The sequence below is a fragment of the Vanessa tameamea genome, chromosome 4 (assembly GCF_037043105.1).
Source record: "Vanessa tameamea isolate UH-Manoa-2023 chromosome 4, ilVanTame1 primary haplotype, whole genome shotgun sequence".
Lineage (NCBI taxonomy): Eukaryota > Metazoa > Arthropoda > Insecta > Lepidoptera > Nymphalidae > Vanessa > Vanessa tameamea.
Genome location: NC_087312.1, coordinates 192,672 through 215,234, shown reverse-complemented (window position 1 = coordinate 215,234; position 22,563 = coordinate 192,672). Strand labels below are relative to the sequence as shown.

Genomic DNA, 22,563 nt, shown 5'->3' with positions numbered 1-22,563 from the left:
AGTTCTTAATAGCTCGAATTAGTTTCCCGCTTAAAATAAGGGATACATCAAAGGGCTGTAATTGACCAATTAAATTATAAGACACAAACTGTTCTATCTTTAAAATTAAATGAACGAGTGCGAGCGTGAGAGTGATTGGCCAAAGTTGAAATCTGTATAATTCATTTAATGATTCGAAATTCAATTTTGAGGGTGAGCCTTTAAACATTCTAGAGGAGAGGAATTTACTTACTACGGTTACTTACAATTAAACGCTTCTTCGTTACAGTCTAATTATATTAACAAAATTGAAAATATAATTACTTACTTACAGAGTTACACGATCCGTTTGATACTCGTAGAAGATATCGCTGTCAACCGCAAGCCGAATGAATACTTCACTCAATGAGTGGCTCGGTACAGACTCGTTTAATTTTCCCAGCATTTTTTCAGCACTTTGTTCATTTGTACAATGTGTTTAATTTTTGTTCTATAGTATATTTATTCATTAAATCACTCGTAAAAAACGTTCATGGTATTTGTAAGCTGACGTACTTAGGTACTTAGCTTGGGTAATTCTTCCATGAGAGCTCATTAAGCTGTAAGCTATGCAAGGAAACGACCCTGAGGACTCTGAGGCTGAAGATCATCGCAGGAGTTTTAGTGAGTTCAAATCCCACGTAACCCGCTACTAAAGGACATTTTATCTAAACGTAATTTCCTCTAATTTACACTATTAAAAAGCCTCATCATCATCGCGTTCTGACACCAAGATTAATATATTAATTCCTCGAAAAATGCTTCAGCTCAAAACATAATAAGTAATAGGTGAGGGCGCAACTTCCCGTTACGGGAGTTTAATTATTTCCGTTACGTTTTAACCTAAAGAGCGGTTTGTACCAAGATTTTCTCTGTTATTAATTTATAAATAAACATTCTATCTGGAATCTATCAAAATGTAACTTCTGCGGGCACGATTAAAGAATAGTTCAAGTTCGAATTTGAATGAAATCTTTTTACTCGTGTATTATTTTTTTATACAATTTTCAAGCTAAAATTTGAAAATGATTCGTTAAACTGACAACTCGCGATTGGGGTATAAACGAATAAAATTGCTCTCTTTGACGAGCTATAATCGGATTTTTCGTCGATGGCCGAATGTCAATAGTAAAGTGGTTTCAAAGCAATTGCATTTGAAATGTGGCAGTTGAAAATCGAAGTTCGAGATCATCTTCGATATTCGATTTCGGTCTAACCGATTGTAATAAAGGTTTAAAACCCCGCAATGAAAATAATTGTTCTTTGATATTAATATCATTTGTACAGCAACAGGGTCCTATTGTAGGATGTCCGCTCATATTAGGAAAGCAATGATTTCACCACACCGCCCTACTGTGGACACATATCAACAGTATATACTACTGGATAGGTATCCAGTGACAAATAATATTCGATATGAGAAGATTTATTTACGAATTTTTCTCTTTTGGCTCTTCTCCCTTTGAAGAGAAGGTTTGGAGCTTATTTCACCACGCCACGGATTGGTTGATGCACATGTGGCAAAATTTCATTAAAATTACACACATGCAGGTTCCCTCGCGAAGTTTTCGTGTTGGGCACGAAATGAACCGCAATCGTCGTTTAAGGTGCACGCAGTCTAACCACAGGTTATAAACATAAAAAAAACACAACAAGCTCGCCCTAACGATCCTCTCCTATATAACATTACGTTATTCGCATCGAGTTCGGTGACATCATCGATATTCATCATGTTCGAAGGCGGTTCGATTTGTCGGCAATTTAGCCATGTTTATCTCCAACCCCGCATTGACACTCGGTCTTTTATCCGCGTCCCGGCTTGATCTGTTTACTTTGGGACGCGTTAGAATTAGATCCCTTTAAATCATCCGTGCACGACGAAGCGTGTTGACTTAAATAAGACGTATCGCTTTCTGTGATACGGTAGTGTGCTGCTACTATTTCATAAGACGCGTAAATATATTGTCCGAGGGTGTTTCGGATATATATAAATAATTAGTAATTCTTTTCACTACTGCTTTAATAATATTGTAAAATATTAATACATGTTTCCCGTTTATTTAATTTAAGTGCACCTGTAAACACGCGCACACGTAAACTTAATAAAATTATTTTACGGCTTGATTGTAAATTTACATTACGATACATTTATGCAGTAGGTACAATCTTTATTTAACGAAGTTTATATAATTACTAGCCGTGTTTGCCCTGCGGCGTTGGTCTTTTACTTACAGACACAAGGTTTCACCTCGTTTTCCATGTTTCCAACTTAAAAAATGACGAACGTTCATACAAACTTCAATCCCTCAGCCTCTCCAATGACGATTTTTCAACAACAGTCAGCAACTGCCTTTACTCAAGATAAGCCTAAATACCGAACTCCGTATTTCTTATATCAGAAATGACAAACTGCCATACAAAGTATGATGCCCAATAAACGCTTAGGAGTTTAATTCTGAAAACAAACTCTCTCATTGCTCGCGTTCGTTGCATAAGAAATACCCGCGCAATTTCATCCCGTTAGACTCACCGGCTTAGGACGAGCGTTGTACATCAGTCGGTCATATTAAACTAAAATTCTACTAAGCAGTTAATTTCAATATATTACTAAAAAAGGACACACAAAAAATAATCATGTTTATACATTAATACTACCCAAATCAAAATGAAAAGAAAAACATAAGCATGCCCGCACACACAGACATAAAAAGTGGTTTTCTATATATATCTCAAATGCCACACAGTAATTTACTATGTCTGTGTATTAATATTAGGTCGTCCGTAGTTAAGTACGTCTGTCTGATGCAATCGCTATTGACAATGGATATTGGATTTGGCCACACAAACGCTCGGCGTGGTTTGGTTGTCCTTGTGGGTTTAGAGGGTTTGACTTCGCATCGAAGAGTAGGTTAAGCGATTAATATACAAGAAGTTTATGCTCATCACTATCTCTTCGTAAAATGGTGACATCTTTAAATACATAATTGAGTACGTAGCTGTTTTATATATGTGTATATTTATATAACTACTCGTATATCGTAATGAGTATATCTTTTTTGCTCATTGTAACAACACAGCCATTGTACGGACGGCCTTGTCTATCTCAATATTTTCTATTTATCTTTATTCCTTCCCGGTATTTGGAAAGAGATCTCTTTACGGGATAAGTACGTCTTTTATGCCTCGCTCGCGTCTCTATAATTGCGTCTGTCTATTACATCCAATGTTAATTTGTTACACATTAGTGGCTACAGATCGTGAGGTCCTAAATTTAATCACCAGCTCGTGCTAATAAAAAGTAATTGAGTTTTTCTATCAAAAAAAAATCAGTAGTAATTTCCGACATGAGTATGGAAAGTCCGATGAAAAGTACGTTATAGTTAGTACCGCGCTTAAACTCTCGCCCTTTCGAACATTGTTTATTAAAAATCTAACACATGACATTTATGTACTGTGATTTGAGCGTAATATTATATTATATCACAATAGAACAATGGGGTGGAATAAGCGGCTATGGGACATATAGTTTCACGTTATAACGTTACAAAATCGATGCATTGCTATATATGACCAAAACGATATATTTTTCAGTTTATATTTACACTGGTTCACTGCCAATTTCTATAGATGTACAGACATACGTGGCATTTGGGAAACAGAATAAAAGATGAGTGTATGTAACACCCCCCGTCGAGCCTGTACTGCGTCTTAATCATGTGTATATAAGGCACAGTTTACTTTTAATCTGATCGACAGTTTTGTCTTTTTTCATATGGGACGAGCAAATGGTCCACCTGACTGTAATTAGTCACCACCGCCCATGGACAAAGGCGCTGTCAGAAATATTAACCATTGCTAAAAATATATTATGTCCCTTGTGCCTGTAATTACTCTGGCTCACTCATCCTTCAAACCGGAACACAAAAATACTGAAAAATACTGCTGTTTGGCAGTACCATATTTGATAAGTGGGTGGTACCCACTCAGACGGGCTGGCACAATGCCCTACCACCAAGTGTGTTCAATTGACGTTGCTCAAGTCGTACACAATATATGTATATACATAGTGCTCACTCGTATATCACTGATACTCGTATAATAACAATTTACTCGTATAATGACGGACATTACAACCGCGGCAGCCAATATTAGCGACTAAGTAACTGCACAGAAAATGATACAAAATTATGCGCAAATACAGGCTCTTTATTCTCTCACTTGTAGTTCGATAGGACTGCTATCCGACGAGAATCATGAATCCAAAACCAACGGGTTTACTTATAGTCTAATCGTTAACGTCGCAGAATGTCTGGTCGCATACATGCACATAAACGCTTTGTATGCTGCAATACACATCCGACATTTGTCGAACCGATCGAGTAGGTGCGGCCTCATGTAAGCCGGCTCTTAATAAAACGAGGCTAAATACATATATATAAATAGAACGTAAAGCGGTATTCATGTAATGAGTTTTTTTTATGAATTATTCATTTGTAATTAACCTATTGAAAATTACGGGTTTAATTAGCAATGAATAGATCCCTTTATATTACTTAATTAGGATTTTAATTTGCTTTTATAATTGGATTTATAGGTCGAATATTAAAATAAGAATTATGAATAATGTTTTATAAAATATTTTATATAATACTGGCCATGTATTTCCCGGTACGCGGGCTTCAACATGTTTCAGTAGGACGGAAGATTCGTAAAAGCATATAATACGTACTAATACATAGCATGTTAGTATGTGGCGGTCATACTCTTGCACCTGAATTTAACCAGTTTTAACCAGTTTAACTCGAAATAGTGTACAATTTAGGTAGAATTATCGACTATTTTTTGGTTATTATTATATTTATTTTCTTGTGATATTATCTTATATAAATAAACTCAATACATACATCAATATTACCGATTTAATAGAAACTTCATGTAAGGTAAAATTGAAAACTAATTGGTCAACTTGGGAGGGAAAATACAGTGACTCTAGTAAGCTATAGACAAAATAAACCGCGATAAAGCTTTAAAAAGGCTTTAGTTTTTCCAAGCTGTTCTGCTTTGTATAGTAAATAATAACATCCACTGCTTGATTAATTACAAAGCTATCATGAATTAAATTAAGACTGGTGTTGAACGACGAACGAAAATATCTCCGTGGGTTAGAAAACATATATCAGTGTACTATCATACTAATTCCACATCAATAGCTACAAGTCTTTACTCGAGCACATACATAGAACTATTCTCTAAGAACTCGGCGTATGTCACTCGTTGACAACTCAGATGTTGACAACCGACTTACGGTGATACGCTATTTATTGCGAGTACATATCGTCGGGGGGAAGGTAGAAAAGCTTAAGCGCCTAAACGGTAATTTTGTAAAATGAGGTTTACTAGAATAACGTTAAACCTCATTTCCCAACAGTAGCAAATCGGCGCACTAACTTTTCTTCCTTTCCACTGGCGATATATATTCTTGAAACGTGATACTTATTAATGTTCCACTTACAGAAGCAAAGAAATAACCGTTTTATAATAACATTTGCATAACTTTAAAATCATAATAATTTTTATTTGTTTCTGTCAGTTGACACATTTCTAAACACGTGATCCGACTGAGGTTTTACCAAGATTTGAATGAGACTTACAGAAATTAAAGTTACATATATAGTTTCTCCTAATCACAGCTATTGTCTTAAAGTTTTTTGCCGCCGTTTTCGTTCAGTATTCGGCCCCATGTAGGACTCGTGACGTGACGATAGCGTGACACGACGTGACCAGAATATGACACGGCGAATGTCATGTTGAACTGTATTTTTAAACGAGAACTGAAGAGATGTACGAATAACAAAACGTTTTACTTCATCCTAAATAAACAAGAATCTGAATCTGAAACTATTTATGTTCACTATTTGAAAAAAATATGCTTAAAATCCCTCAACGTATGGTATATCATACAGTCTATGTTTAATACACATTCATATTTATTTTATTTTCGATTCGGAGCGAATTTCAAAGTCAACAAGTTACATACACTAAAATGATTAGCGAACCTCGTACACAAGCAACAAGCAAAACTTAGTAGATGATGATTTTCTTGTTCATAATAAGTACGATTTCCACATGTCACTATTGGTTGAACGGCATGTTGACGTGCTGTAAAACCTTCGTCATGAAGGTACGTGTATGTGTCGACTTGTAAGGTGGTCGGTTCTTATGTCAAAAAAAAAAACATTCATAAATGAGACACAAAAAATATTAGTTTCCATATATGTCCACATAATATATTTTTCCATATATTATGTGGAAACTATTATGAATGAATATTTTTAAGAGTTTTAAACTCGTGACCCGCCATCCCATTGAATCGAACGTTATTGTATAAACATCTATATTGCCATTAAAACTTACTTCTATATTTTAGAATGAAAAATTGTACAACATTGCGGCGTTGATAAATGTGGAGTGCATTTGGCCGATTATACCCGGGGCTATATTTTCGCTGCAAGTTTCCGGGGCACACAAAAACTGCCCCACTTTGTCCACAGCGCGAGATTAACCCACCAATGTGCCCCCTCGGTATAATCTAATTTGCTGAGCGCTGCACCACCGCCGCCGGCAACTCTTTTATTTCAAAATGAACAATATCCTTAGAATAAATGTAGGTTTGATTCCACCGTCGTTCGCTCGTAGTCTGCATCCAGAACATGCATATTTATAATTCTTCGTCTGCCTAGTTGATGTAGTGACTAGCTTATAAGGGTGGAGGTCCCAAGGGGTCGTGAGGGTTCTGGATCTAAATTTGCAGTTGTATATTAAAAAATTGAATTTGTTACGAAATCTATTAAATATTACACTTCCGTGCAAGTGGAGCAGTCCGAATGGTTCCGATTATATTGTTGCGGGCGGACCTTAGCCGTCGTGTCGGATTATCCTCTTTCAAATTTTGGGAGCAAGGGCGATAGAGAGTTGACCTATTCTTGCACAATTATAACTTCATAGTGCTACTAATCAAATTTTCATGTTTTATTCAAGAATTAATTATAAAGTAACTTATCTCATTAACCTCAGCGATATTAACCTAAGAGATAGTATAGAATAGTATTGAGCCTTTTTTACGCAATTTATTAATATTGATAATTTCGGGTACACTTTTTCTTAAAATTTAAATTTAATCAAACGAGAAGTGTATAATTTTAATGGTACTCAAAATGGTTTCGTTTATCCCAAAATAAAACTTCACAATTAAAAAAAGGTTTTTCAAATTGGTTCATAAATGATATGGAGTTCTGAGGTAACAAGCATAAAAGTAGAAAGTCTTGTTTATTTGAAGCCAGTTAAAAAGTAAATAATAATGGCTGTATATATTTCTCTGCTGGGCTAAAGTCTTCCCTACTTTTTATGAGAATCGTGTTAGAGATTTTCACCTGACTCTCTAGTTTAATCTCCCAGTGTACTTTCCATAACCGAACTCGATTTCGAAAACACAAATTAATCATATGAGTTAATTTAACTAATGATACACGAGTTTGAAGGTTACAGTGAATATGTTTAATGACCCTTGCACACGTTAACAGCCAAATTTTACCCTACTTACGTGTTTATTGTAAATTTGATATATCGAATTATGAATATAAGAATTCGAGTTTGATACTCGATATTATTAGCTGAATTGTATGTATATACTGATTATCTAAGTAAGTATTAGTGGTATTCCATTATTTTCCGGGTAGATAATCCGTTTAGTGAATTTAATTATAGAATATAAATATATTGCTTTAGGTAAATCATAAAATTTCAATTTGTAAAACCGAATGAAACAGCATTTATAGATATAAATGCGTGAAAACGTGGCGCAGAGCTATTTAGTAATAAAGGCAACAAAAAAAAAACATTTTATTTTTTAATTATGACGACATTTTATCATGATATCTGGAGCACTGTGGAAACATGAAAGCAGTGAATATTTTTCACAACAGCAACACATTTAGCCCACACCGAGATGAAACAATTGTCGCGACCCGAGTGAAATAATCCCAGCGCACGCCTGTAATTACTTCCTGGGTCGGAGTCGAGCAATCGCTAACTAGCTGGCTGCTGGATTAGCGCGAGCTTAGCAGAACGTTGCCAACTTTATTACCAGACGAGTTTCTGTTAATGATTGTAGAATTTTAAATACGATAAGATTAATTGGGACGAAATACTTGTTGAGTGGAATCGTAGCGCCGTGAATCGGGAAATGATTTAAAATCTAAAACTTTTAATTACGTTTTTGGAATCGAGAAATTGCTTTGATTAGAAAATATACCCGATCTCGACCGAAGGTCTCGGACTAACATGCAGCCTAATTGAATGAATTCGTACATAGTACTTAAAGTTATTTAAACAAAAATAAAACTTCAATATCTGAACACAATCTTTTTAAAATTGCATTGCCTTTTCAGCGTCATTTGGAGTTGGAAAAATGTTCCAAAAGTTTTTTGTTTTAAACAATTTGCAGTCCATGTATAATTTTTAATATAATAACCACCACCACCAATACCAATATTAAAATATTGACCATTCCTTCTAACGTCAATAGGAATTAACGTTATTTCCTGTGTCATATTAATTACAATTGCTCACTCACCCTGCAAACAGGCGGTTAGACGGTAACTAATTAGCGGGTGGTATCTAACCAGACGGACACGCACGAAGCCAAGTTTGTGTTAAAATGCATATACCATAATTATGTAAACATATATCAGGTACTTTTTTCTTTAAATCCTACTTATATAGTGATAGATTTAGAGCTTTTTACTTGGTGGTATGGCTTCGTGCAAGCCCGTCTGGGTAGGTACCACCCACTCATCAGATATTCTACCGCCAAACAGCAGTACTCAGTAGTAGTATTGTTGTGTTCAGGTTTGAAGGGTGAATGAGCCAGTGTAACTACAGGGACATAACATCTTGGTTCCCGAAGTTGGTGGCGCATTGGTGATGTAAGGCATGGTTCATATTTCTTACTTACGCCTACCGATATCATAAAAAAAGCGTATAATTCAATTAAAAAAACACGTGATTCACTGCACTCGATACGTAATATACCTGATCCAATATACCTGTTCAGCCGTGCTGCCTACCCTTGCGTAATATAACCTATTTTGTTGCGAACATAGCTACACTTTGAGATTGTTCTGCAGTAGTTACTGACTACGTAAATATCCGATATGTGTATAATAATCCGGTCACAATAAATATATCGCAAGATTCAGTCAGACATTACAAAGGGAACGCTCAAAAAATTACCGAAGCCTGATGGTTGAAATCTTAAATTGAATCGGTACTAATAGTAACGTTTTTCGGCAGGTCATGTCTGATTTTGTTAAAAAAATACTTTTATTACTATAAGTATTTGAAACGGGATATCCGTATAAGTATTTACCATGTTTTTTTAATTTTTATTTGGTGGAGCTCGATATTTCGACGTTATCTACGAATGTCTTGTTCACGAGAAAATGTCTCATGAACAAGACAGACAGTAATAAAAATAACCATGTTAATTTAAAATCTTATAAAGACTTTTATGTTTATATCGTCAATTGCTCTTTGAAAAATGAGATAATCTGCTTGTTCGGGTTGATTTTAGACTTGAAATTTCTTCTATTACCCGCATACCAGACATTCTACCGCCAAAAATGATTGCTGTGTTCGAGTTCTAATGTGTCAACGTAGTTATAGACATCAACGACATGATAACATCTTCGATCCTATGATTGGTAATACATTTATTATGCAAGAAGTGGTTTAGATTGAAACCCGTGCCAGAGACGTGACCTGTTCACTCGTCCGCATGAAACATTGTTTAAATTAAAAAATAAATTGATAAATATTGAAAGGATAGTTACTTTTTTTCCAATTGAATCAGTCGATTTATTGAACGAGAAAAAAAAATAAACATTAAACTAGACTTTTTCTACAATATAATTATTTTAACGTATTTTGTGTAACTAGTAAAATAACATATAAATTCGAAATGAAGAATTGGTATTCAGATTAAATATTGAAATTTGTTTTTAACGAATAAAACACTCTTTTCATGAAACATTTTGAACGGATAAGTAATTACTGAGGAAGGTAGGGTCCCATTGATCGCGACTGTTTACGATCTATTCAGTAAAGAGAGATTTTATTATAGATTGATCTCCAGACGAGTCTAACTTCTACAAAAAAAGATTGAACGAAATCAAAAACGTAAAGATAAAGCCATGATTTCATTTTATGTCTCAACTTCTTCTATTTAACTTAAAAAGTATTAGTTTTATTTTTATAAAAGTACTCTCAAGAGAAGCATCACTCGATAACAATTTAAAGACTGGAATTCTTTAGAAACGTTTGTTTAATTGCACTTATTTTAAATAATTAAGGATTTACAAAACGTTGAACGTCAAATTGCTCCGCTTCTGTGAGCGTAATGTTATACAGCTTCTTTAGAAATGGACAATCAAATATAAACAGATTTGAAATCTTAGTCGAAGATAAAGCAATAATCACGTTAGAACATCCAAAGACACAAACAAACTACTTAGATTTATAATATGGGTATATATGGCTGTTGTTTATGTCTTTGACTGTGTATTTAGTAAATAAAATCGACGTCGCAATAGAATGTCCCTTGTGCCTGTATTTACACTGACTCTCCCACCAAACTGGAATTAAAAAAGATAAGTACTAGGTAGAATATCTGATGAGTGGCAGTACCATGGGGTTTGCACAAAGGCCTTACACCAAATAACGACGAGACCCTCTTTAAATTTTAAGTCTCTATAAGTTATACATTGATTTGGTTGTCAGTCAAACAGAATAATATCAAGTTAGTACATACGATAAGTTAGTTAACGATTTCAAAATAAAATATGACAATTTTCAATGTTCACGTATAATTACATCTATTTTTTATGATATCTATCTCTTACTTTCGAAACAAACAATCAAATAGAAACCTAACAGTTCTACCCGATTCTCCAGACAGTTGTAATCCCGTCCAACTTAAGATAACACAACTTTCACAAAATTGTTCAAAGTTGTAGATGAAGAATCGTAACATGGCTCTCTGGGGACATTGATTGAAGTTGCAAATAAGTTTACTAATAAATTATATTTCTTACAAGCTAGTTTCGAATATACGACAAGTATACAAGTTTTTGATCGGTCGGTAAACAAGATGTCACTTCTTACGATCATAAACGTTCGTTTCGATTTGACGATAAACCATGTTTATATCAGTTAGACATTGCCTTCAAGATATTATATAGATTTTATAGAATTGGTGAGTTGTTAGAACACAGAGGATTGAAACGATTGTCTTTTGACAACTTATTTCTGATATTGCTGATTTTATTTCGCCGGTTCTTTTCAGGTCTCTGTATTTTCGTTTCCGAACAGGTGTTAGTTTTTTTTGACTGTTTATAAGAATGTATTGCTTCAATTGTGTTTTTTCGTTCGATTTCTCTGCTGACAAATGTTTGTACAAACAATACCTGAGCATGTGAGGGTGTGCCGTGTGTGTTTCTAATTTCCTGTTACGTGATTTTCTTGGATTGATCTTTTTTAGATGCGTATACTTATTAAATTAAAAGAGTTCATAATGTTCACTCCAGTAATCAGACAGTGTGCCCATTGACGCAGTCATGAGAACTTTTACAACCCATTTGTCCGTCCCGATAATAATCTCGGCTCTGGAAGCTGATATCGAGGTTTATCACACTGGTACGTGACGGGAATGATGCCGAGCATCTGCCGATCAAAGCGATCAGGTTCAAACGATTTTATTAAGCGTAAAGATACTTCCAACTTAATAAGTTTCGTTATTTGATATTTTTGAAATAAAACAATAATATACTGTAGTACTGTAAGAGACAAATATCATTCAATAATACTGACTAAGAACATTGTAGTATGAAAAAATAACACCTGTAAGTGTCCTACTACTATAAAAGAATAGATATTCTATTCTATTTGGAAAATTTGGAGCTTACTCCACCACGCTGTTCTAATGCGGTTTAGATTAGGTTAGTATTTTAATCCGCTATCTTCAATTAAAATCCAAATCTAGTCATTAAACTGTCCTAGATCTTAATCATAGTATGAAAAAAAAATCAAATCAAAATCCTGTATTAAAATCAAAGCATGTACAATGTAATCCAGCTGAAAATTGTGTAAGCCCGTAATTTTAATTTATGTTCTATGTTTGTGTACATATGAATAAATAAATCAATAAAGCGAAAAACTATGTCATACAGAAAACGTATATAAAAACGGAAGTACTCATGTTTTAATCACGCGGTTGATTAATGTGGAAAGGTTATGCCAGCGTAACATGTGGCTAACGATGTTTTGGCAAATGTGCCGCAGTCCACTCCTATTCCGGTTTATTGATGGCGCGAAGAAGATGTTAAGACCCAACTGGATGCGAGAGGTGGAGCTTTGGTGCACCTTGGCCTCTCACAAGTCAGGCAGAGGACCAACATTAGAAGTAGTAGATGTACGATGGCTGATGATGACTATGTACAATAATCAACTTTGTAAAAATATAATTTCCTTCCAAATGATGAATTATTTCATGCGACACAGTCAAATCTTAGCCTTTTAGTTCCCGAGTTTGATTGACAATCAAAATAATTATAAATACAAATTAGGCACGTAAAAAGTAAAATGTAATCTCATGTTAAGTCCGCTTGGTGAACTCGTCGGCAATGACAATAGCAGTCAACAAACACGTCAACCCTAAACATAAGGATAAAACTCGCAATAAGCAACGCAATAATTCCCTAAATTATAAACGCATAATGACAAAAACGTGTTTGAGGAAGGTCATAATTTTTAACTTTGGCCAATTTACTTTACTTGTAGAGCCATTAAAACTTTGAGAATAGGGAATTGTGTGAAATTTTAATTGAAAACACCTTTTACTTCTCGAAAATTAACCATAAATTATATTTGTTATCCCATCAAAGTAAATATAGATGAATGTAAGTCTTATCACAGCTTCATCCAGCCAAAAGTTTTGATGTTAGCACGGACAGCAACAAATATAATCTTTCCTGATTGAGGTATTAAGATGCTGTTTAATGAATTAACTAAATTACCGATATCAATTATTTAATGAAAACAATTTGGTCAGTTATGGCGTTGTAAAATAAGACATAAATTCTGCCACATGTGTATTCCGCCAACCCGAATTGGAGCAGCGTGGTTAAAATCCTAACATTCTCCTCAAAGGGAGGGGAAGCCTTAGCCTCGCAGTAGGACATTTACAGTCGGCTACTTAACGAGTAATGCAGCATTAAACTGTCCACCATTTATAAAACTTTTCTTTATTGACGCGGGTTATATAATACGCTCATCTTAGTATGATGATTGCTTTAGAAAATGTTTTGTAGCTACTACATATCATACCAAAAAAAATTGTAACCTTTTCATTTCATATAACATCAATGTTAGCGTTCACGACTTTGAAACTGGATTTTATATAGATAGTCTTTAGCGTTATATTTACGAAATTCTGATGATACATAGAATGGTATGGAACTGATAAACGTGATGTAACCACATTTAATATTATTCTAAGGAAATATACATAGCGTTATCTTAACGTTAACTGACGTAACGTTATTTTGGTATAAAGCTGTGTTTAAAATTAGCACATAGCAGTTATTTTACACGACAGTAAACCGTTACGAAATATTATCGTTACATAATCAATACAGGAAATATATTCAGTCAACATGATCTTAATAGTGAGTTTAATCAAATAATTCTATTTGAAAGACAATTTTCTGACTGACTGATTTCGTGATGTGGTGTCTCCTTGACCACCATTTCGCCCTCAGCGACTCGTCTCAAGAGAGAATAGCCACCTTCACGTAATATACTATCTCGACGTAATATCATCCCCCCTGCCCAGAATCTGATGGCACCACTAATCAGACATGATCAATGACAGCCAATATTTTAGAAACAGGTGACCACTTTCGTATTCAAAATTAAATAACATTAATACTACACGTCACGTATATTTGTTTTGTCCGAGATTTTTCCGACGCATGGTAACACGAGGTACATCTATTCACCCTTTCCTCAAATATTGCTAAATGTACCGAAAGCCTCGAATAAATACCTTCGCCCGACCAACATTTATTGTAAGCCCGTATTTAAATATAAAACGTGTTCAGCTCCGATAATACATAACCATATTGCTCAATGTAAATGAAAATCTGCCTTCAAATCTTCAAAACCTTTCATTGAATAATGTATCTATAATGTTACAGTTGATGTATAGTTAGCCGCAAAATCAAAACATTATTTTTATAAAATTCGTCAGATTTCTTGACCGTGAAGTATTTTTGGTGAGACAGTTTACACGAGCTGCCAATCTCGACTTCATTCTTCCCATCTATATATCAGATATAACATAAACCAGTAGCCACACGCCAAGCATATTCACATTTATAAACTCAATTGTTTTGACTTTTGTTAGTCAGTCTGAACAAACGGTTTTACATCCATAATATTTACACGGCTAGCCATCAGCCATCAGCCATCAGCCATCAGCCATCAGCCATCATATACACCAGATATACCTACGTACTTACAATACTTCTGAGAAGAATATTGAAAAGGTAAGTAAAGTAACATTTTGGTCTAAGAGTTTCTCAATAGTTTTGTTCAATTTCCGACTACAAACGACCACTGCTGACTCAAATCATGCTCAACGACTGATATTTCCCTTGGCCGCTGAGTATAAAATGTATTCTCAAATTCAAAATAAGAAAACTAAATCGCTCTGTCTGGATGTCATCAGTAAGATGTCCAGTAATAATCAGTAAAGATTCGCGTGATCAAACCATGAAATCATATCGGCTCCAGAGAAGAAAATGTCATCCCTAAACAAGATTAGTTTCATTTGATTTCTCGTAATCAGATTTGTTCACAAAAGGGAATTGTTTCACATTCGAGAACGTACCTGTGTGTCATTATCAAATCTCTCGTTCAATCCGATCGCGTTGTCATCAAAAATAAAACGAATCATAAAGGACAAACGTATGACGAATTGGATTTGCTATAAATAAAAATGTATTCCATATTAAGGGCGACTGTACGCACTGTATATGAGAACAGAGATGACCCAGTCCAGTCGCACGAGTCCTAACCGATGATTGCTGGTTTTAATCTTGTGATAGGCAGTAAAAAAATGCCGTGAGTTGCGTGGTGGAATGAGCGTAGCCTCTGCTTAGTTTTAGCCGATTGCCTATTGCGGATCTCTACTATAATGAGAAGTGGACGCCAAACGCGAATAATTTTCTAGTTAGCAGATTAATATAGTAAAAATATTACCCGGTCGTGCTTGTGAATTCAATAATTTTTAAAGATCAATCGTGGAAACTTTGTCGTATACACAAAGACAATACATCAATCTTTGTAAATATTATTTGTATATTTGAGATATATGATATATTTTACGTTATAGCTCATTCATCTTTTTTCTCATTCATCTTAAACAAACACGTCATTTTATGACAAAAACTAGTTGAATTACAAACGAAACACAAATAGAACAATAATTACAAGTAAAATGTCGTTGGGAACTAACGCTCTTATTCATTAAATTTATTAAATAAATACTGATATTTTAATTTTTAACAATTCCTTACACTGATAATGTATCCTTAGGACCTTATAAGTCATGTTTCGTGTGCCTGGAATTACACTCTCTCTTAAATTCCTCTACTGTATCTCTCCTACCACCAGAGTACTGTATACTCAAAATAGTATATATATGTTATAGTTTTTTATTTGCAGCTTAAAAGTTGAAATAAAAACTAAAATACGCAAATATTATTTAATATCGTAAACTTCGGACGAACTAAAACCTCTCCAGACCGCCACTGAAATACGCTGAAACTCCAAGTTATAAGGTGAAATTTCTTTTAAAGTTGAAGTATTAGGGGTAATTAATTTGAAAAATTGCAATAGAAATTATTAACCATTTAAACCTTTTCAAAATGAATTCAGTAGCGGTTCGTAAACGTATCGCTGTTACCACTGAGCAAAAAGGAGTTCACCAATCTGTTTCAATTTAGCTGATATAGACTCGTACAATCAACAAATTCCTTCCCAACCACGCACAACATGTATAATAAATACAATTATGTAGCTACTATATGACTATATACATATAGCCCGACTTTAACCCACATATTTAATCTACTAGGATATCCCGACTCTTTTTATTGTATTCTTAAATCAATGTGTATAGTATCCTGCAGGCTACTGCACCTCTTCGCTAGAGGAGGTTTAATTTTAATTTAGCAACAGACAAGGAGAGGACGGAGAGGGCAAGCTTTAGGTTTTATTGCAGACATAAACCAAGTTTATGGCTCTATTATCAGAGAAATCTCCAAGTTTCGAACAGCTCTATTGTACTTACACATTCTGCAATTATTTTGTAAGACGAATTTCAGATCGTGATGTTAAAAAGGTATTTTAATCAAATTTATCTTAAACTGGAAAAAATGGGAAAAAAATTTTGGTAAGAAAAAAATCCAACATTTTTTTTAGTGTGATATATAATAAATATGAACTCAATAGACGTTTTAAGAATCACGATCAGCACAAGAGAACAAAACATACTCGTAGTTATACGGCTTTTAATTACCCCACAGCTGGGCAAAAAATTTCCTCTACAGGAGAATGTTAGGAATTTATTTCAGCTTACAACTTCGTTGCGGATTGCAGAATATACTTGCGCAGAAATAAAGCATCACATCGGACTTACTTACGATATTTACCTTCACTAGGAAGGTTTACTTTAAACACTTTAACGTATGAAAACTCAATGTTGCATTGCTGAGTTTCAACAAGCAAACTTCGGAGAAGATCCACCTATTCCATTCGCTAGATTAATATTAAATATGAATATATATACAGATTGTCACAACCCGTCACAGCTACATAGTTTACCATTGAAAATCAGTGTTGGGTTTTGGAACCCAACTTGGAAACTGAAAGGTACGCCTACTTAGGACAAAATTGCTGTCATTGGTTATCAAATCTCTTTTTTTGATATGCTTTTCATTATTGTTGTTTTTTTTTTAAGATAAAGTCGTTAGTATCTTTTTAGTTGATATTTTTTGCAATTTTGCCGTATCCTTGATAAACTTTTCTTTCCTTTCCTTTCTTTAAACCGATATCATTTGGATGGAATATACCTGTTTTATATCCGCATATTTCAATAATAATCCTAGCAACATGCTCTATGCAGAGATATTAACAATCTGCAAATAGACAAGTCAATTACAAACCTGTATTGCCAACCGAGCCATAATTTAGTCACAAATATTGAAGATAAAGACATAAATACGCCACGATGACCGGCTGATCTGGAGTTCAATACAGAGATTAGATTACTAATTCATGCTACACAATCATGATCAGTGGCTCTAGACTTAGCTTGCATTTGATATCAAGATTATTTAATATATAATAAAATATCCGAAAATGTCCACTATGATGCTCCAGATGGTGGTGGTAGCGGTGGTGGTGGTGCTTGACCAGGTTTCAACCAGCGATCACTCAATAATGTACTCGTATTATTTAACCCAAAAGCCATTTCGTCTCTTAAAAATATTACAAGTATTGCGGACTAAAAGTTCACTGTACGCGGCAACTTAACAAAGGTCAGAAATATCGTGTAAAGGTACGTAACAAAGACAATACCTGATTTTCATAATTCAGTCACAGATAGTTAATAAAATTGTATTTATTTATATTCGCCGTCCGTTCTAAATAATTATATTTTCACAGTTAGAATGAATACAATATCAAATTACTTGATGCTGTACAGAAAGTTACTAATTAAATATATTATCTATTTTAAAACCTTCTCAAACAGTGATTTTCTAGAAAATTTCAATTAAACTTCTTCCTTGATGAAATTATTTAGGTAACTTGTAATTATTTGTTTGAAAGAGACTAATTATATATAGTGTCTGTGTTTGACAACTAATATATAGCTTTTGATATCGCACTGATTCTCACGAATTAATTTTTGTGCTTTTATTTTTGGAACGAAGTTATTTTACGCGGCTTCGTAATGTGAACGGGATGAATCGTCAAGTAAGGAAAAACCGTTATGCCCGATCTTAATTTTCATGGGATTTTTCATAACAATTTTATTTCTTGTCATTTCGACCGGATATCCCAGAACAGCTTCCTATTATATCATTTTAGTATTATGTGTTAGTGTGTGTGTGTGTGTGTGTTGTGTGTACTCGCTCAGCAAGATTCAGGCACAGAACACGCATAGTCGAATCCAATCGCACGCAATAAAACAAAAGTTATAATATCACTTTACCAACATCCAGTCAGTAATTAGATGATCCCTGATTAAGGGCAATACGATAAATTGTCGATCACCGTGTTATCCTTATTCGTTCCAATTAATCGGAATTTGATACGATCATGATGCGTTCGTTTTATTTGAAGATAATATATATTACAACGGCTCGTGCCCCGACTTCATTCGCTCACTTTTCTACTCAGATTCTTATTTATGTTGCAGTCACAAATGCCATGAAAAGCTAACCGAGATGGCCCATTGCTTAAAACATACGTATCTAAACTCGAGGATTGCGAATGTAAATCTAGGCTTTTTAAAGCTTAGTTTGGATGGATATATTTTGAGTTTATTCCGATGCTATTTTATTTTATTGTGTATCTCAGTAACGCGGTGTAAAATGTGAGTTCTCAGTTATAAAGCTACATATCTACCCGTCGGCCTGAAACACAAATTATTGATCACTTTATATAAAGAAAATGAACGCAAGAATAAATGTAAATAAGCTATAATCCAAAGTCTTCCGGCTACGTAATAAGTTCCCGGGTGCGCTGGCTACGGTTTCTATGTTCTTTTTGCAGTTTCAATAAAATTGCAATTACATCCGCAATTATAAACTGACAATACCGACACGATAACGATATCGCGTAAAGCATTTTTGAAAATCGGACTCGCATCTCATAAAATGCTTAAAAAGGAAATCGTGCCAGCAATACTTAGACGGCCTGGTTTCTGAGTTTAAATATAATGTTTAGGTCCTTCTGATTTCTCCATGACGACCATTCTAAATAGAGTCTAGCTATATGCGCAGGACAGTGAGCAAGGTTCTAGTGAACAATTGCATTTTCTATTCGATCACTGTAATGATCCGATGCGACGGCAATACCGGTACGAACGTAAAGAGTTCCAGCGAGGGACTAACTATAACTGGGCCTTAGGCTCTTTCCAACGCAAGGGAATATTTTAATTAACAAATTGTATAATGTTTATTTTAAACTTGGTACAAAATGTCTTGTACTTTTAAAAGACAATAATTTACTAATATGGGGATGTGAAGTTGAAAGCTGAGGTAAGTTTATTTTGTGATTGTAGAAGTGACTTAGTATGTATGTATGTCAATAGCCTACAAGATATATAAGATAAGATACAAACGAAGAATAAAATAGACAGGAACGATTGAGAACATATTTAGTTAAAGTATTTTTAAATTGTATTGTTTCATAGTACTTCTTTAAAATAACAAATAGTTTGATACAATTTGTATAAATTAAATTTATTTGACCATCCTAGTTTCTGCACGTGACTTTTATTGTTATAAAATAGAATTCGCCTGATAAACTAATCACGTCCAGTTCTTTGAGTACTTTTTGGTACTTCTTTAGATTAGATTCGGATTTAGCCCAGTTTCTTAGTCACGTAACTTCTTAATCGAAGCCCAGTTGAAATAAATCTTTATAAATAGGAAAATAATTATTGCAAGCTTTGCAATTAACGGTTATTGTATGTGTTTCAAAAAAATATATTTGTGACGTTTCCAGAAATTGTGACGTACATACATACAGTTAATACAAGATGTTCCTTAGACCTCCAAGCATAAACTTGTTGCGTCAATTGCTAGGCTCCAGCCAGTAATAGTTCCAACTGTCCAAACGTGTCTCACAACTGGTCAAAAAATTTTCTTATTCGCTTATGAAGAAGATTTGGAGATTATTTAACTTCGCAGCTCTACTCTTGTTTAGATTTGAACCTGCTTACTGCAGCATGTTGTGTGAACTGGGCCAATGCGTGTCTACCGTATACCGTATTACACAGACGACCTATTTTTACAAAAGCATTGATTTAAAAATAATAAAAAATGTTAATGAATGTTTTCGTGCTAACTGTTATTCTAAAGTAAGCAACTTTTCAGATGAAGAAAACTGAAAATAAAACGAAGAGGACTTTACGTCTTTCAAATAAAAAAAATATGGATATTAATTTGATTGAAAACGACAATTGTTTGAATAAAAATAATATAATCCCGCTGAGTTTCTTTAGGCGATTCTCTCTGAGGTATTTATTTTTCCGAACCGCTGGTAGACATTCGACGATCAAGTGTTTCTTTATTGAATGAAGATTTTATCTTCAGCTTTGACTTAATAATTTAAATGACTTTAACATTCTAAGCGCTCCGACGAAAGTTAAGAAATCAAATTACCATTTCGTAGGAAAAGATTACTTCGTCAAACACGAGACAATATTTGCAAAGAAGTTACTTCATTATCTACGATTAGCGAAATTCCTCGTAAATATATTGAACTCGATCGGACAATAAATGTTTTATAAAGTTTTACAATTAAACTTAAATATCGATTCAAAATACTTTTCTAAGATCATTTATTTATCAATTGAATTTGTATGCCAATAAATGAGTCTGAAGTCTGTGTCGCTACCTTTCTCATTGATTATTATTATTATTGACGTTCGTATACTTTGATCTCAGTACCACGTGCTGAATGTCTCGCAAAGTAACAGTAACGATGTCACTTACGTAAGAATAGCTCGTCTTTAAGCCTGACTCCTGTTTTCCATTAGGTCGGACGCTGTAAGGCTTCAATTATGTAAATCTAATTAAAAATCAGTCCATCGTATATTTATAAATAATCTTCGATACTAATTCGTCTGAAAGTTTCGCGAAGGATTATATTTTGTTTGTTGAAAATTTATTCTTAATTCGCGAAGTACTGTGTAGTAAAATTTACTAGACAAACCATTTATTAAATGCAATGTTTTAAATGTGAGCAATTGATAGAAATAAGTATCTAAAAAGTTGTTCATTCACAGTTGACGAAATTATTAAATATTTTATAATATGTACTTGTATGTAGATTGAAAGGCAGCACAGCTACTTATAATTAAGGTTTACATTGCATAATCCACTTTATGTAACATACCGGAACGGAATTTATTCACTTAAATCTTTATTAAATCTATCCACTCCATTGAACCTTTAAAAGGAATAAAAAAATTGAATTAATATACTATCAAAGAGATTTCACGGAAAATAAATTATACGCGGCGACCTCAAAAGTAGACCGCTTGGGTCGGAAATTGTAGCCGTTGCTTTGTAAAGTGGTGCTTATCTGCGGACCACAAAGAACCCGTATCATCCTAGTCCTAACCAGATTCACACGAGTTAATCTCGCTCACAGATGGCAACTTGACTCATTACGTATTTATCCGTCAGGAATTGTCTTGATAACTAGTTGAACAAGCCGCTTAACTTATTAATAAGTAAACTGCACCAACCTCTAGCGGTGCCGGCTCTCCGAGGTAGCCCCGATTTATAATTCACTCGACACTAACACGAAAATTCACCATAGCTCGAGTACACTGCACACACTTGTTTCAAAACACTGCCCGATGTTCGGGAAAATAAATGCGAGAGCAGAAAACACGGCTCGTTTCGGAGATTCAACCGCTAGCTTCGGGTTCAGAATATATGCATCTCAACACAAGCGGACTGAGCGGCGGGCGCCGCGCGACTGCCTCGGGGCGATGACGGAGCCGGGCAGCGCGCGCCGCCTACCCTGCCTCACCGGTACCACTCAACCAAACGCTATTTATTTGACCACATTCTATTTCCTCCTGTAAATATTTATGATTGAAATCTTCAGGAAATTGAGGTAACGCGTCTTACTTTGATTTATGGGTCGGGCTGATGTAAAAGTTAATTCGACGGATAAATGTTAAATGATTCGAAGATTTATCGTCACTGATGTTGATTTTTGACGTCGCAAAGTTGTATTGTAAAGCTATTTTTTATGTCTTGTGGTTAGGCGGAAAGGCAAATGGGAAACCTAACTATATGTGGTCACCACTGTCCGTAGACATCGGTAGGTACTGTGAGAAAAATAATCATTCCTCATATCACCAATGCGCCACCGACCTTGGGAACTAAGTTGTTATATCCTTGTGTCGGCTTTTCACCCTTGAAACCGAAACATAACATTACTAAATGTGGCTTTTTCGCGGTAGAGTAGAAATAAAAAGCTCTACCACCAAGTAAAACAGACTAAGTAAATGTGAAATCGAGCTTAGCCACATAAATAAATACATTGAATTCAATTATTTTAAACGAGTTTATGCAATACCAGGCAATATTTAATATTGTATTAATATTCATA

At 34.5% G+C, this 22,563-nt stretch overlaps 1 protein-coding gene across 2 annotated transcripts in view; it reads right to left on the bottom strand.

The window, feature by feature from the left end:
* LOC113396688 (neuroligin-1-like) overlaps positions 1-21,906 on the bottom strand; it is a 677,577-nt gene extending 655,671 nt beyond the window's left edge. Inside the window, exon 1 of one of the 2 annotated variants that reach the window (XM_026634736.2) lies at positions 21,686-21,906. The gene's annotated coding sequence lies outside the window, so the exon portion shown is untranslated. The remainder of the gene's footprint in view (positions 1-21,685) is intronic. The other variant, XM_026634737.2, reaches the window with a different exon arrangement.
* Positions 21,907-22,563: the final 657 nt, after the last annotated feature.